At 38.7% G+C, this 17432-nt stretch overlaps 1 non-coding gene across 1 annotated transcript; it reads right to left on the bottom strand.

Moving 5' to 3' along the window:
- Positions 1-14072: 14072 nt before the first annotated feature.
- On the bottom strand, positions 14073-14144 carry TRNAY-GUA (transfer RNA tyrosine (anticodon GUA)). Its single transcript has one exon. It is a non-coding gene; the product is annotated as a tRNA-Tyr (tRNA).
- Positions 14145-17432: the final 3288 nt, after the last annotated feature.

The raw sequence follows: 17432 nt of genomic DNA, 5'->3' as shown, positions 1-17432 counted from the left end.
TTACACCTAAAGCAACTAGAAAAGGAAGAAATGAAGAACCCCAGGGTTAGTAGAAGGAAAGAAATCTTAAAAATTAGAGCAGAAATAAATGCAAAAGAAACAAAAGAGACCATAGCAAAAATCAACAAAACCAAAAGCTGGTTCTTTGAAAGGATAAATAAAATTGACAAACCATTAGCCAGACTCATCAAGAAACAAAGGGAGAAAAATCAAATCAACAAAATTAGAAACAAAAATGGAGAGATCACAACAGAGAACACAGAAATACAAAGGATCATAAGAGACTACTATCAACAGTTATATGCCAATAAAATGGACAACGTGGAAGAAATGGACAAATTCTTAGAAAAGTACAACTTTCCAAAACTCGACCAGGAAGAAATAGAAAATCTTAACAGACCCATCACAAGCACGGAAATTGAAACTGTAATCAAAAATCTTCCAGCAAACAAAAGCCCCGGTCCAGACGGCTTCACAGCTGAATTCTACCAAAAATTTAGAGAAGAGCTAACACCTATCCTGCTCAAACTCTTCCAAAAAATTGCATAGGAAGGTAAACTCCCAAACTCATTCTATGAGGCCACCATCACCCTAATACCAAAACCTGACAAAGATCCCACAAAAAAAGAAAACTACAGGCCAATATCACTGATGAACATAGATGCAAAAATCCTTAACAAAATTCTAGCAATCAGAATCCAACAACACATTAAGAAGATCATACACCATGATCAAGTGGGCTTTATCCCAGGGATGCAAGGATTCTTCAATATCCACAAATCAATCAATGTAATACACCACATTAACAAATTGAAAAATAAAAACCATATGATTATCTCAATAGATGCAGAGAAAGCCTTTGACAAAATTCAACATCCATTTATGATAAAAACTCTCCAGAAAGCAGGAATAGAAAGAACATACCTCAACATAATAAAAGCTATATATGACAAAACCACAGCAAACATTATCCTCAATGGTGAAAAATTGAAAGCATTTCCTCTAAAGTCAGGAACAAGACAAGGGTGCCCACTTTCACCATTACTATTCAACATAGTTTTGGAAGTTTTGGCCACAGCAATCAGAGCAGAAAAAGAAATAAAAGGAATCCAAATTGGAAAAGAAGAAGTAAAACTCTCACTATTTGCAGATGACATGATCCTCTACACAGAAAACCCTGAAGATTCCACCAGAAAATTACTAGAACTAATCAATGAATATAGTAAAGTTGCAGGATATAAAATCAACACACAGAAATCCCTTGCATTCCTATACACTAATAATGAGAAAACAGAAAGAGAAATTAAGGAAACAATTCCATTCACCATTGCAACGGAAAGAATAAAATACTTAGGAATATATCTACCTAAAGAAACTAAAGACCTATATATAGAAAACTATAAAACACTGGTGAAAGAAATCAAAGAGGACACTAATAGATGGATAAATATACCATGTTCATGGATTGGAAGAATCAATATAGTGAAAATGAGTATACTACCCAAAGCAATCTATAGATTCAATGCAATCCCTATCAAGCTACCAACAGTATTCTTCACAGAGCTAGAACAAATAATTTCACAATTTATATGGAAATACAAAGAACCTCGAATAGCCAAAGCTATCTTGAGAAAGAAGAATGGAACTGGAGGAATCAACCTACCTGACTTCAGGCTCTACTACAAAGCCATAGTTATCAAGACAGTATGGTACTGGCACAAAGACAGAAATATAGATCAATGGAATAAAATAGAAAGCCCAGAGATAAATCCACGCACATATGGACACCTTATCTTTGACAAAGGAGGCAAGAATATACAATGGATTAAAGACAATCTCTTTAACAAGTGGTGCTGGGAAATCTGGTCAACCACTTGTAAAAGAATGAAACTAGACCACTTTCTAACACCATACACAAAAATAAACTCAAAATGGATTAAAGATCTCAACGTAAGACCAGAAACTATAAAACTCCTAGAGGAGAACATAGGCAAAACACTCTCTGACATACATCACAGCAGGATCCTCTATGACCCACCTCCCAGAATATTGGAAATAAAATCAAAAATAAACAAATGGGACCTAATTAACCTTAAAAGCTTCTGCACATCAAAGGAAACTATTAGCAAGGTGAAAAGACAGCCTTCAGAATGGGAGAAAATAATAGCAAATGAAGCAACTGACAAACAACTAATCTCAAAAATATATAAGCAACTCCTACAGCTCAACTCCAGAAAAATAAACGACCCAATCAAAAAATGGGCCAAAGAACTAAATAGACATTTCTCCAAAGAAGACATACAGATGGCTAACAAACACATGAAAAGATGCTCAACATCACTCAATATCAGAGAAATGCAAATCAAAACCACTATGAGGTACCATTTCACGCCAGTCAGAATGACCACTATTCAAAAGTCTACAAACAATAAATGCTGGAGAGGGTGTGGAGAAAAGGGAACCCTCTTACACTGTTGGTGGGAATGCAAACTAGTACAGCCACTATGGAGAACAGTGTGGAGATTCCTTTAAAAAACTGGAAATAGAACTGCCTTATGATCCAGCAATCCCACTGCTGGGCATACACACTGAGGAAACCAGAAGGGAAAGAGACACGTGTACCCCAATGTTCATCGCAGCACTGTTTATAATAGCCAGGACATGGAAGCAACCTAGATGTCCATCAGCAGATGAATGGATAAGAAAGCTGTGGTACATATACACAATGGAGTATTACTCAGCCATTAAAAAGAATACATTTGAATCAGTTATAATGAGGTGGATGAAACTGGAGCCTATTATACAGAGTGAAGTAAGCCAGAAGGAAAAACATAAATACAGTATACTAACGCATATATATGGAATTTAGAAAGATGGTAACAATAACCCGGTGTACGAGACAGCAAAAGAGACACTGATGTATAGAACAGTCTTATGGACTCTGTGGGAGAGGGAGAGGGTGGGAAGATTTGGGAGAATGGCATTGAAACATGTAAAACATCATGTAAGAAACGAGTTGCCAGTCCAGGTTCGATGCACGATACTGGATGCTTGGGGCTAGTGCACTGGGACGACCCAGAGGGATGGTATGGGGAGGGAGGAGGGAGGAGGGTTCAGGATGGGGAACACATGTATACCTGTGGCGGATTCATTTTGATATTTGGCAAAATTAATATAATTATGTAAAGTTTAAAAATAAAATTAAATTAAAAAAAAAAAGATGAGTGGAGAAATGTACATTGTGTGTATATGGGTTAATATATTCAGTAAGATAATTCAATTAATATATTCAGTAAGATAATTAAGGTAGTATCAATTATGCCTACATTCATCAACACAATCCCAATCAAAATTTTGGCAGGTTTTTTAGCAGCAACAGATACATGAAAAGTCGGACATGACTGAGTGACTGATCTGATCTGATCTGAGGATCACCAAACAACTTGAGGAAAGAAAAGAAAAAAGTTAAGTGACAGATACTACCTAATTTCAAGACTTTTCATAAAGTTATACAACAGTGTGTCACTTTTGTAAACATAGATAACTATGTAACTAGAATCAAAAAGAGTCCAGAGTTAGACCCATATCTATGCAAGCAATTGAATTTTGAGAAAGATAAGACGTTTATTCAGTGAAAAGGATAGTCTTTGCAACCAATGGTGCTAGAAACATTGCATATCCATAGGCAAAAAAGAAAAAGAATCTTTATCCATTTCTTATACCATATAAAAATTAACTAAAATTAATCATAGAAAATGAAGATCATGGCATCTTGTCCCATCACTTCATGGGAAATAGATGGGGAAACAGTGGAAACAGTGTCAGACTTTTTTTGGGGGGGTAGGGGCTCCAAAATCACTGCAGATGGTGACTGCAGCCATGAAATTAAAAGACGCTTACTCCTTGGAAGGAAAGTTATGACCAACCTAGACAGCATATTCAAAAGCAGAGACATTACTTTGCCAACAAAGGTCCATCTAGTCAAGGATATGGTTTTTCCAGTGATCATGCATGTATGGATGTGAAAGTTGGACTGTGAAGAAAGCTGAACACTGAAGAATTGATGCTTTTGAACTGTGGTGTTGGAGAAGACTCTTGAGAGTCCCTTGGACTGCAAGGAGATCCAACCAGTCCATGCTAAAGGAGATCAGCCCTGGGTATTCTTTGGAAGGCATGATGCTAAAGCTGAAACTCCAGTACTTTGGCCACCTCATGTAAAGAGTTGACTCATTGGAAAAGACCCTGATGCTGGGAGGGATTGAGGGCAGGAGGAAAAGGGGACAACAGAGGATGAGATGGCTGGATGGCATCACCAACTCGATGGACGTGAGTTTGAGTGAACTCTGGGAGATGGTGATGGACAGGGAGGCCTGGCGTGCTGCGATTCATGGGGTCGCAAAGAGTCGGACACGACTGAGCGACTGAACTGAACTGAACTGAATCATAGACATAGATAAATCTCCTAGATGAAAAAAATAAAATTAGAGTTTGGGGATCAGGCAGATGTTTCCTATAAAAGACACTAAAAGCTTGATTCATAAATCCAAAAGTTAATAAACTAGATTTTATTAAAATCGAAAAAAATGTAGCTATGTGTAGTGATGGATGTTACCTAGTTTAGTCTAGCTAGAAATGTAATCATTTCATAATATATACAAAAGCTGAAGCATTGCAGTGTACGTCTAAAACTGTGCTGTGCTAAGTCGCTACAGTCATGTCTGACTCTTTGCTACCCATGGACTGTAGTCCACCAGGCTCCTCCGTCCAGGGGATTCTCCAGGCAAGAATATTGAAGGGGGTTGCCATGCCCTCCTCCAGGGGCTCTTTCCAACCCAGGGATGGAACCCACGTCTCTTTATGTCTCCTGCATTGACAGGCAGGTTCTTTACCACTAGCGCCAGCTGGGAAGCCAACATGTGAAGCTAATAGGATGTTATATGCAAGTATGCCTCAATCTTAAAAGAATTAACTATAATTAAATTAAGCTGGTCTCCTGATGGCCAAACTATTGATTGGATATGGGGACTATTTTGTCTCCATTCATGCTTAAGATACTCTTCTCTTAAAAGTAATAAATAATCCTCAATGTGGAAATAAACAGGAAAAAGAAGAGGTTCTATGGTGTCTCTAGTAGGATGTGCTTACAAAATAAGCATTAGTAACTGTTATTAAGTTCAGTGTTCTCAGTGTCTCCAATAAACTGGCAAACGTGAATGAAAAAAAATTGTTTTCCCATGATTCTGAATAAATTTTGTGAAAAGATAAAACAGAAGTCATTTTACTAAAATGCTATTAAACATAAATTAATTTGGGAAAAACTACATGTTCATAGTTTTCAGGAACTCCCACTCAAATATATGGTTCACAGCTCTTTCATATATCCGTTTAATACTATGGTGACTCTATTATACATGATATACTCATTATTACTGTAAATTTTGTTTTTATTGCAATTCTAAATGGTATCTCTATGACATGTTTTTTTTTTTTTCTAGCTGATATTTACTAATCAGAAAGCTAGTTTTTAAACAGCTCCTTATTTAAATGTTTTCTTTACTAATAGTGGCTTTTTAATAGATTATCTTGTATTATGTCTGTAGAAAAATGTCATCTAAAACTAATAATGTCTACCTCTTTCTGAACCCATACCTAGAAATTCTAGGGCAATATTAAATAAAAGTAGACAATAGTAGACATTCTTGGCTCACTCCTAATTATAATGAAAGTGCTTCTGGGGTTTCAGTAAGTACCTAATGTATAGATTTTTGATAGAATGATATTATCATCTTTTTAAGAATTCTTACACATCTAGTTTACTCAGAGATTCATTTTTATCAGAAATTTTAAATATTCCATTTTCTTCCTTTAACTTACCAATGTAATATGCTTTATCACTAGTTTCCTAGTCAAATCATCCATATATCCCCAAAGTAAAATTAATTTGGTCTTGGTAAAATATTCTCCTAATTTACTGCCAAACTTAGTATTTAGAATAAACAAAGTGAGTTTGTTCTTTCTTCTCTGTATTTATTTTATTGTGTTACATATATAACTGAATCACTTTGCTATATACCTGAAACTAACACTGCGATTCATGGGGTCGAAAAGAGTCGGACACGACTGAGCGACTGAACTGAACTGAACTGAATACAACATTATAAATCAACTATATTTCAATAAAATATTTCTGAAAAGTGAATTGAAGAGATAATTTTTTTCTACATTGCATAACAATTAATACATGTCTCCAAAGCTTGAAATAATTCGTTGGTAAGAACATCTAAACCCACAGCTTTTTTATTGCTATCACTTGTTTGATAATTTTTTTAATTTTTTCTTAGATATCTATATCTTCAGCTTATCAACTTCGTGTTTTTTCATTTTTACAAATTAATATTTAATAAAATTTTGATTAAAAATACATCTTTATTTTCAGATTATCAATTCATGTTATTCAGTTGTGGTTATTTACAATTTCAGAAAGATCCATTTTAGTTTGATTTTCACATTACGGGCATACAAAGCTATACATATCTCCTATTTTTCCAAGTTGCCCATTTATGGTGTTATAGCACTGTTTGTTGGAGAAGGCAATGGCACCCCACTCCAGTACTCTTGCCTGGAGAATCCCATGGACAGAGGAGCCTGGTGGGCTGCAGTCCATGGGGTCGCTAAGAGTTGGAGACGACTGAGAGACTTCATTTTCTCTTTTCACTTTCATGCATTGGAGAAGGAAATGGCAACCCACTCCAGTGTTCTTGCCTGGAGAATCCCAGGGACGGGGGAGCCTGGTGGGCTGCTGTCTATGGGGTCGCACAGAGTCGGACACGACTGAAGCGACTTAGCAGCAGCAGCAGCAGCACTCTTTGTAAATCTTTTTGTCTGTGTTTTTAATCCAACTGGCAGTGATGACTCTATTTTATGGTTTGGTTTTTCTGAGAGCTATATATTGAATTTACTTACCAAAGCTACAAATTTCTGTTTTATAATACATTAACTTCTGAATTTTATGCTTTTTTCATGTTTGTTTTACTGTAATATTCTAAATTCTGCAATTGAATGCCTTATTCATCTATTTTTATTTGCCTTTTTAAAAAAATAAAGAATATATATGACTATAATATTTTCTCTGATTGTTATGTTCCACCATAGTATATAATTTTATTTTATATATATATATCTTATATACACACATACAATGTGCTCTTTATTTTAAAATAATCTGTATCTTTTCCTCCAATAGAATCATTTACTTTTATTATGTCAAGTTCCATAATGGTTAATTCAGCCTTAAAATACCATGCTTTCAGATTTTATGTTTTCGTACTTATTTTATAACTTGTATCACTAAATGAGTCAGGAAGATCCTCTGGTGGAGGGAATGGCAACCCACTCCAGTATTCTTGCCTAGAGAATCCCATGGACAGAGGAGCCTGGCGGGCCACAGTCCATGGGGTCGCAAAGAGTCAGACACAACTGAACAACTAACACTATTACTACTACTACTGCCTAAATGGAGTGCATTTCCTTTGCTTTTACCTTTTCCAGGGTAATAGCTCAAAGTCATTGTAATTTTGATACCAAAACAGAAGAAAAAAGAACCATTTCACTACAGAGAAAGGAAATTCCTAAACAAGACCTCAGCAACTCAAATTCAAAAGTGAATTAAAAGAATATGACTTTACAACTGAATAGCATTTATCTTACAAATGTTAAAAATTGTTCATCATTAGGAAATCTATTAAATAAAAAAATGAAACTAATCAAAGCATCTTATCAACAGATAACAAAAATAATTTCAATAAAATTTTACATGCTTCCTAATGAAAATCTAACTGAGGAAAACTACAGTAAATTGTATACTTAGTTGTATAACATTTAAAATATTTCCACAAAGAACAGGACAAAGAAGCCCATTAGAACTGTTATTAGTCAACACTACATCTCAAGTCCAAGGAAAATCTATAATTAAAATGACCAGAAAAAAAGCAATGAAACTACCATTTTTGAAGTTACTCTATTATCTAGGTAAATGAGGTAAATCAAGTAGAAAACTATTACAGTCAGTAAAGTGGCCAGATAAGATCAACAACAAAACAATCAACAGATTTCTTATAACCCAACAATGATAGCTGAGCAAATTTAATTTTTAAAAATGATCCAATTCTCTATAGAAACAAAGCCCATGAACTAATTAGCAATAAAGCTAAAACAGATGTGCAAAGCCTTAGAAAAATGAACTGTAAAACCCCACCAGATAAAACAACATTGTAAACTAAATATACTTCAATTTCAAAAAAATGCTCACTGGAGGATATAAAAGAAACTTGAAAAAACAGAAAGACTTAGTGTATCTGTTGGTTTACAAATTGATCCCCATACATGGAGGGCTGCTGCTGCTGCTGCTGCGTCGCTTCAGTCGTGTCCGACTGTGTGACCCCATGGACTGCAGCCTACCAGGCTTCTCCATCCATGGGATTCTCCAGGCAAGCAAGGAGAGACTAAAGAAAGATGTAGAACCCCCAGATTGGTAGGAGGCAGGTTTAACAAGCTAAGGAATTTATATAAATGTATTAATACCTGTGAAGCTTGCCCTGGGCAGCCACAGATGAATAGATCTCCACAGCTCCCCACCAGAATCTTGAGTTTATACAGAGGCCTTAACTGGGTTCAGCCACATATTCAGATCACATGGTCTCATTAACACCTTCTTTTCTCAAGGCTATGTCCTTGGAATAGTTCCTAATGTGGGAATGGTGGGCAGAATGTACCTTCAAAGGACAGGAAAGGAGGTGAGGTGCCTATGATTACCCCAGGTGAGGCTCACTGGTCACACGGTACTCAAGTCCTCTAGATGACCTCCCCAACAGTGTCCCTGTATGGACAAATTTACTACTGTAAATATATAACTTCTCTCCAATGAGTCTACAATGATCACTGAACCTGACAGCTGATTCCCAACTGTATGAGTAAGAACATACAGACCTCTTTTTTAATGTGAAAAACAATAGTATGTGGTAGCTTACTCTACAGGATATCCAAATTTCCATTAAGGCTATCATAAAGTAGTGGAGCAATGGCAGAAGAATAGGAAAGCATATCAATGAGACAGAGCAGCAAATTCAAGAATGGACTCTCATATACATGGAAATTTAATTCAAGGTAAACATTGTCTTTCAAATGATGGGACAGAAAGCCTGGGGTACTCCTGGTGAAGATTACAAAGTAAGCAGACAAAGGAAAACTCACCACTACTACACACCTGACTCTCAACAATTAGTATCACCAGGTTTTTTTTCTTTTTAACATAGCTTAGCTAAAAGCAGAAAAGGAAATCTTCTGGAAATCTTCAGAAATAAACTACTTTTTTTGAGCAGGAGTTGAACCTATATGTCTCAGATAAATAATTGTATTTGACATTAATACAGGCTTAGGGATTTATACTTTAATATCGATACCTGCATTATTATGTTAAGAACCAGGAAAGGATGGTCTTGTCAGGAAAATATCGCCTAGCAATACAAAACTGTAGCCTCAAAGTCTCATGGTTATTGGTGAAAATAGAGTAAACCCAGAAGCCCTTCCATCTATAGCTTCTCATCACTGGCAAGGAAGACATGGCAGAAACCAGGCCTGTGAACACTGCCCACGTCCCATGCTAAGTTGCTGCATCTGGTCCAACTCTTTGCGACCCTGTGAACTACAGTTTACCAGGCTCCTCTATCCATGGGATTTTCCAGGTAAGAATACTGGAGTGGGTTGCCATGCCCTTCTCCAGGGGAGCTTCTCTATTCAGGTATCAAACCCGTGTCTCTTATTTCTCCTGCATTAGCAGGTGGGGTCTTTACCACTAGCACCACCTTGCTACTGGTAACAAAATCACTGATGCTATTTTTGACTGGATTAAAAAGCTGCTGGCCCACTGGTAAAGAATTCACCTGTCAGTGCAAGAGACGTAGGAGACGTGGGTTCAGTCCTCCGGTCGGGAAGATCTCCTGAAGTAGGAAATGGCAACCCACTCCAGTATTCTTGCCTGGAAAATTCCCTGGACAGGGAATTTTTTTTTTTAAGAATATGGAATTAATTAGATATAGAATATAAAAGTTAACCCATCTAAACAGGGGCCCAGAGAGCTCCTTTTATTCATCCTCTAGGCTTTCCCACCAGAATCCCCATAAGAACATTTTGCACACACACAATGGCTCATAAAGACTAAGAAGATGTAAAGCTTCCAAACTCACAGATGCTTAAGGGGCTGATGGGGGGGTCAAATGCACTCATGCCTGAAGGAGCCCACTGTTTGGTTACAGCTCCAGGCCAGCGCCCAGCCTTCCAGATCCGAACCTGGCAGGTTACAGTACATAGGGTCACAAAGAATCAGACACGATAGAGCATACAAACTGCTACCAGAATACAGGTCTGTGAGCTTCTTGATTTAGTAGTTTGAAGAATAGGTCTAGTTCTGATATCGGTGATGATACTGAAAATGAGAAGAAGTCAAAGTTGGAATTCTCTATTCCCTAGCCCATTGTGTTCCCATAGATGTTGCCAAGCTCTATAACTTCATTATTATCACCACGACTGCCTTGCCACTGCAGTGAATCAGAAGGTTATATATGAGATGAGTTGAAACTTCAGTTGATTGAGTGTCCATATGACACTTTTATCGCATGAATGGGCTGAAAACCCTGTTGCTGCTGCTAAGTCACTTCAGTCGTGTCCGACTCTGTGTGACCCCATAGACGGCAGCCCACCAGGCTCCCCCGTCCCTGGGATTCTCCAGGCAAGAACACTGGAGTGGGTTGCCATTTCCTTCTCCAATGCATGGAAGTGAAAAGTGAAAGTGAAGTTGCTCAGTCGTGTCCGACTTAGTGACCCCATGGACTACAGCCTACCAGGCTCTTCCATCCATGGGGTTTTCCAGGCAAGAGTACTGGAGTGGGGTGCCATTGCCTTCTCCAAAAACCCTGTAGGCATGCCTTAGATTCCTTTACTTTATTCTAATGGTCCTCCCTGCCTTCCTGAGATTATCTATGCCATATGGTCTCTTTATTTCTGAACTCGGATGAAATGACGTGCTGCGAAAAAAAAAAGAAGAAGAAATGACATACTATAGGCATGGTATCATACCTGCCTGAGTACTCACTTAGTGAATCTTGGAAGCACTGGTGGCCTTGGCCAATGAGAAACAGGGAATAGGAAGGAGCTGAGCAGATAAATTCTCTCTCCCTTCTCCCCTCCATGGACTATCCAAAGTGAAGCTCCTTTCTTCCAACCTTTCAACTTGTGTGCCAAGTAAATGCTCCTGGTACATGACCTACTGAGTCTCCTCTTACTCTCTGTGAAGCTATTAACCACTGATCCATTTTTCTTGCTTCACTTTACTTTTTCCAGGTCTCACTATCCTTGGCTTGTGTTCCCCAAATAAAGTATTAGTATTTTTGATCCTTAAATCAGCTTCCGCATTTTTTAGAAAGCCCAGACTCATTGGTAAGATTATTCCCTGGTGGCTCAGACGGTAAGGCATCTGCCTACAATGTAGGAGACCCGGGTTCAATCCCTGGGTCAGGAAGATCTCCTGAAGAAGGAAATGGCAACCCACTCCAATATTCTTGCCTGGAAAATCCCTTGGACGGAGGAACCTGGTAGGCTACAGTCCATGGGGTCGCAAAGAGTCGGACATGACTAAGCAACTTCACTTTCTTTCTTTCTTATTTCCTCAAATTTAATAATACCCTAAATTTATACTGACAGAATTTCAAATCAATCCCCATATCCAATGCCCTCAGACCACATGTGCTGTAGTCACAACTAATGGGAATTCTGTTATAAAAGATCACCCAGAGCAGAGTATATTCATGGATACGGCACCCATTCAGTTGGTTTAATGTCACCCTTATTAGGCAAACACACTTTCTGCTGTCTCTTGTGTTGGGTTATCCAATTCTCAATTATGGCCATGCTGCCTTTGCCTTCAAGACCAAGTGGAGCATGCAGTTTCTAGTTTGGTGCCCCACTAACTTTCAAGTCATTCTCTATTACCAGCTTCCCATTATCGTTCCCTAAGGAGATCTGATCAAAGTTACTGGGAATCATGCTCAAGTTGAGCAACACCATAGATGTTGCTGAGGACTTCCGTGGACTCCTCTTGACCTGATGTACGCAATACATGCCAGCGGTACAGAGGCGACAGAGGCGAGGATAAAGAGTTTTCTGAGGCACACGAAGACATGGCAGTTTTCAGATGCACCAGTTTTCAGGGCAGGAACAGAGACACGGACATAGAGAATGGGTGCATGGATACAGGAGGGGGAGAAGGAGAAATGGGATGAACTGGGAGACTGAGACCGACATACATACACTGCCACGTATAAAGTAGCTAGTGGGAAAATGCTGTATAGCACTGGGTGCCGGGAGCCGGCGAGAGACATTCCGCTCGTGACAAAGGTCATGAGGAAGGAGGCTCGGCATACGCAAAGGCGGGATCGAGCCTCAGGAGTCCCCCTGGATATTCTCGAGCATCTACCCCCAAAAAGCCAGAGTCTGCCTACTTTACTGCTTTGTGCTCTCACCTCTGACTTTACTGGGGGCTGTCCCCCACCACCATCTCGCTATCTGTGTCAAAGAGTTAACTTACAGCTCCAATTAATAAAGTTCCTGGGCAACTAAGAGTGTTTAAATCCAAACCCCTCAGATGGCTCTCTAACTCGCCTGACAAGTTTACCCGGACTCCTACAGCTATGCATACGATTGTTTACAGTCTCCCAGCCTCGAGAGGCACGGGAAGCTTAAGATATTCAAATAGCTTAGAGCCTCTCAGAGAGTTAGAAACTGTCAGAATAAAACTAGTAAAAGATTTCATTGGTGAGCCAATGCTTGCTGCCAAGTTTCCACATCCTCTGTATTGTATCCTTGAATATGTATTAATTAAAATAGTTGGTATGTAGAAAAAATAAGTAGTGGCCTTGGTGTTAGTAACTTTAGACCCTTAAGGTAATAAATTATTTCCTTTGTTGTAAACCCATTACACATCCGCCCTATAGGAATGCAATTTTATCTTCGGAAGATGGCACCAAACCTTAAAATAATTACTCTTAGGGAGAATAAGTCTTTGTTGATAAGTCTTTGTCAAGATTCATAAAATGTTAATAAGCCTTCTGGCCAGAAGATGATGTAAATCACCTAAACCATTTGTATACAATAAATTTGCAGGAAAGAAACCCTGGTTTTTGATAAGGATCAAAGACTGCTGACTTTGCATCCCCTATTACCCTCTATGTGTAACTTAGGGTATATAAGCCCCTGTTGAAAATAAAGCTAAGGGCCTTGCTCACCAAAGCTTGGTCTCCCCATGTCATTCTTTTCACATTCTGGCTGAAGTCTCCATCTGGAGCGCGGATATCCTCTGCGACCATTTATTTACCTGGGCTTCTAAGACCCACTTGAGAAGGTGTCTAAGGTGGGGCACCTTCTGCTATTCGAGAGGGCACCTGCGGCCTCCGTGGTCAGAGCAGGTGTCACAGGTTATATTGATTTTCCGCGTAAACCAAGCTACTCAGCTTCTTTTCTCCACTGAATTTTCCTACTGAGCTATCCTCATTCTATTACTCTTTATATCTCTAATTAACATTTGAACTGGTCGCCGAGGCCGTCTCTCCTTAGAATACCCTGGATCAGCCGGGGCAGGACCCCAGCAACTGGGGGCTCAGCTCGGTGTTCTGTGGTGACCTAGAGGGGTGGGACTGGCGGGGAGAGAGGTCCAAAAGGAATGGGATATAGGTATACATATAGCTGATTCACTAAATTGTTTAGTAGAAACTAATTATGGATTTCATATTGACAGTTTGCTTTGTTTCCAATATTAATTTTAATCTGCTTTATATTTTTAACTATTGTGTAACTTCTCTGATCTCACTCAACTGCATCTTCACTTTTAACTGAAGTGAAGTGAAATTGCTCAGTCGTGTCTGACTCTGAGACCCCACGGACGGTAGCCTACCAGGCTCCGCCGTCCATGGGATTTTCCAGGCAAGAATACTGGAGTGGGCTGCCATTTCCTTCTCCAGTGGACCTTCCCAACCCAGGGATCAAACCTGGGTCTCCTGTATTACAGACAGACGCTTTACCGTCTGAGCCACCAGGGAAGCCCACTTTTAACTGAAGCTCAACTGAAATCTTTTGTTTGCAACTTATTCTCTTTTTATAGCTTTCTCTTCCTTTTTTATAGATGACACATCGTTACATATGTAACTGTGGACATTACTTTTTTCTAAACACTTTTCTAACTCTGGCAATTATTCATTTAGAAAGATTTCTATTTTTTGAGGTATAAATATTATGTAATATTTCTTTTATTCTGAAATAGTTTTACATGTTGAGCAACACCACAGCTATTGTTGAGATCTATTCTTATTTTTAAGTTTACTCCTCATGGAAAGAGAGGAAAATAGTCTAGACTCAATGTTTACCAACTGAGCTTTAGTACGGAGCCTTTACAAGTGGAAGGCAGTGATATACAAAGCATCTAACTCTATTTCCAGAGCTTGCAGATATTTCTCTATTATGACTTTGCTGGATTCAGTGAAATCATTAATCATCCCTATTCCTGCCGTTTGACTCTCTGATATTGTGAACCATTGGAGATTTACAGCTATTTTTGGTTTTGCCTGCACTAAAAGCCTTTTTGAACTGTATCTCCGATAATACAAAACAGAACTCTTTGCCACCTGTCCACCCAAATGCTCATTTCTTGTCCTGTTGTTTTGTGGAAGTTTCCGTCCTCAAATTAATGTGTAAAGACAAGTACTAATGAGGCACAGGGAAATAGAGGAGTGGCTGCTGCTGCTGCTAAGTCACTTCAGTCGTGTCTGACTCTGTGTGACCCCATAGACAGCAGCCACCAGGCTCCCCCCGTCCCTGGGATTCTCCAGGCAAGAACACTGGAGTGGGTTGCCATTTCCTTCTCCAATGCATGAAAGTGAAAAGTGAAAGTGAAGTCGCTCAGTCGTGTCCAACTCCCAGCGACCCCATGGACTGCAGCCCACCAGGCTCCTCCATCTATGGGATTTTCCAGGCAAAGTATAGAGGAGTGGAATGGTACTCAAATAGGAGAATAAAGTTCCCAGTTAGAAAGCAACAATGAGACAAGGATGAGGATGGTAAAATGTCATTAAGTTTCAGGTGGCAAAAAGATGTCAGCAATCATTTCAGTTCTATTTGTCTTATACAATAGAAAATAATCCCAGAAGCCGGAAGCAGATAAAGTGCAGCTTAGTTTTAAAGATATGTTGAGTTCTTGGTCTGGTGCATGTGGCAGAGTTGGGGCTGGGGAGAGCTGTAGGGAAAGGGTGGCTTTAGAGTGGACATTGTATTGGCAACTTGAAACTAAGTCAAGGAATTCTTGACATATCCATTTCAACCTCGAAGGCTTTTTCCCCCCACATTATTTCCTCAAAATTCAGTTTTATTATTCATATAGGCTGTATAAATCTGTTAAGAAATTGTTGAGATCACCCATTATCTAAAAAGTCCTGAAGTTGATAATCACTTGATGTACTGTAAAAGAAAATACAGACACATTCAACCTCTGCTGGTATCAGGTGGAAGAGAATGAAGAGAGATTTCATATTTAAAACACAAATTAAATACCATTAATTTATGTTGAAGTTACTGAAACTACTCATATTTTATGAATAATATTAATCACTGCTAGTAGAACATCCCTTTTTCATTTGGGCTTATAAACATCAGCAGAAATCCCAGTCTATCACAAATTAGTGTAATAAGATGGCCGTTCTGAAATATTATCTGATGTAGTTTTTACTTTCAGAAATGCTTGCAACACACATTAAAGCTGAAGCATCCAATGTTTCAGAAGAAAGATAGATACAGACAAGAAAAACAAAAGAATTGCCCAACATTGACTTCCAAAATAAACTCTCTAAAAGAGTGTAAGTAGAAACAATAATCTTCAGTTCCCAGAACCAGGCACTGGAGCGAGTTATTTGAATCCAACAGTGTCTCTTTAAACATACAGAATGAGCCCTGGCTGATTCTCCGCCCCTCCTCACCCCAACTCTTACCTAAACTATTTGGGTTTCTGTCACATGAGACAAAAAGAATTCTTATCGATTTATCATTTTTTTAAAATATGTTAAACTCTAGCCTCACTCTAGCCCAAGTGTACAATACCAGAGGCTACCTTTACGAGCAGTGGACTGAGCCCTGGGTTTGAAATTAAGACCCCCAAATTGTATATTTACTTACTACTGACATTCAATATAAAGTTGAACAATCATTCGTTTATTGCTTCCATGGAAGCACCCACAACTTTTCATGGATTGCTCCTAAAACCTCCTCCGCCACCCACCCCCCCCGAAGCCTTTCTAGGGTCTGGATAAAAACACAGTCAATCCTAATCTTTCCGTCAATTCCATCATATGATCTTTTGCAATGTATTCAAAAACTACTATATAAAACACTTAGCTCCTCTACTCATTTAATCTTGGCAAGCTTTTATTTACCTGTTTAAAGATTTCCTCTGACCACACCAGCACCAGTTGTTCTCCATGGCGATGCTGACAGAGATTAGGAATTAGGTCTGTTTACCTTGCCCTGAAAACACCTTCCCTAGCAGCACATCCATTTGTCAATGTGTTCTACTTTAGCATCCGCGTTTATTTAGCAGGTCTTTTACTTGGTAGTTTCATTTGTCTGTTAGTTTTTCATTTGAAATATTGATTCTCTTGGATTGTAAACATCTAGTGAATAGGAATTGTGTGTTTTGTTCAAAGGACCTACTTTGACTATCATCCCCTACCTGAGTTTCACTGTGTGTGAAATGTTCTATAAAGGGAATTTCATAGCCATGTGTATCTCTCTTCATTTATTTATTCAAGAAACATTTATTTAGTTCTGGAGGATAAAGAGAAAAGCAAAAGACACTCTGTCTCTTGGGGACCTCAAGGTATAGTGAAGGAGACAGAAAAAAATCACGAATTACACAAAGAGTAACACACCTTTAAACATGCTTAGTATGAAAACTAAACCCTTAAATTATCAAGCATTTGTTAATAATAATGTTAACTGCATAATAAATAAAGCTAGTGAAGAAACTCTTCTAGTAGTCCAAACTGCAAACTCTCAATAATGTACTTTTAAACAAACAGCTTTGAAATTCCAGCTCTCTGCCAAATTGCCTAGCTGTGTTTATCTCCTCTCAAGGTGAACTGTGGGGTGGGACTTAAAAATTGGACACGTCATTGGTCACCATACTACATTCCTGTGAATCAGACCAATAGCCATCTGGCTCATGGGTGTGTTTGCATATACTGCCAAACTTGGGAGAAGGGCTGTTACTCAGGCTTCTGGCCACGGGTATTGAGTCAGATTCTCTGTCTAATTAGTACCCTTTTTGGGATAAGGCTTTGTGC

The sequence above is a fragment of the Bos javanicus genome, chromosome 10, assembly GCF_032452875.1.
Source record: "Bos javanicus breed banteng chromosome 10, ARS-OSU_banteng_1.0, whole genome shotgun sequence".
Classification (NCBI taxonomy): Eukaryota; Metazoa; Chordata; class Mammalia; order Artiodactyla; family Bovidae; genus Bos; species Bos javanicus.
Note: the sequence above shows the minus strand (reverse complement) of the source record. Positions and strands in the feature narration are given on the sequence as shown.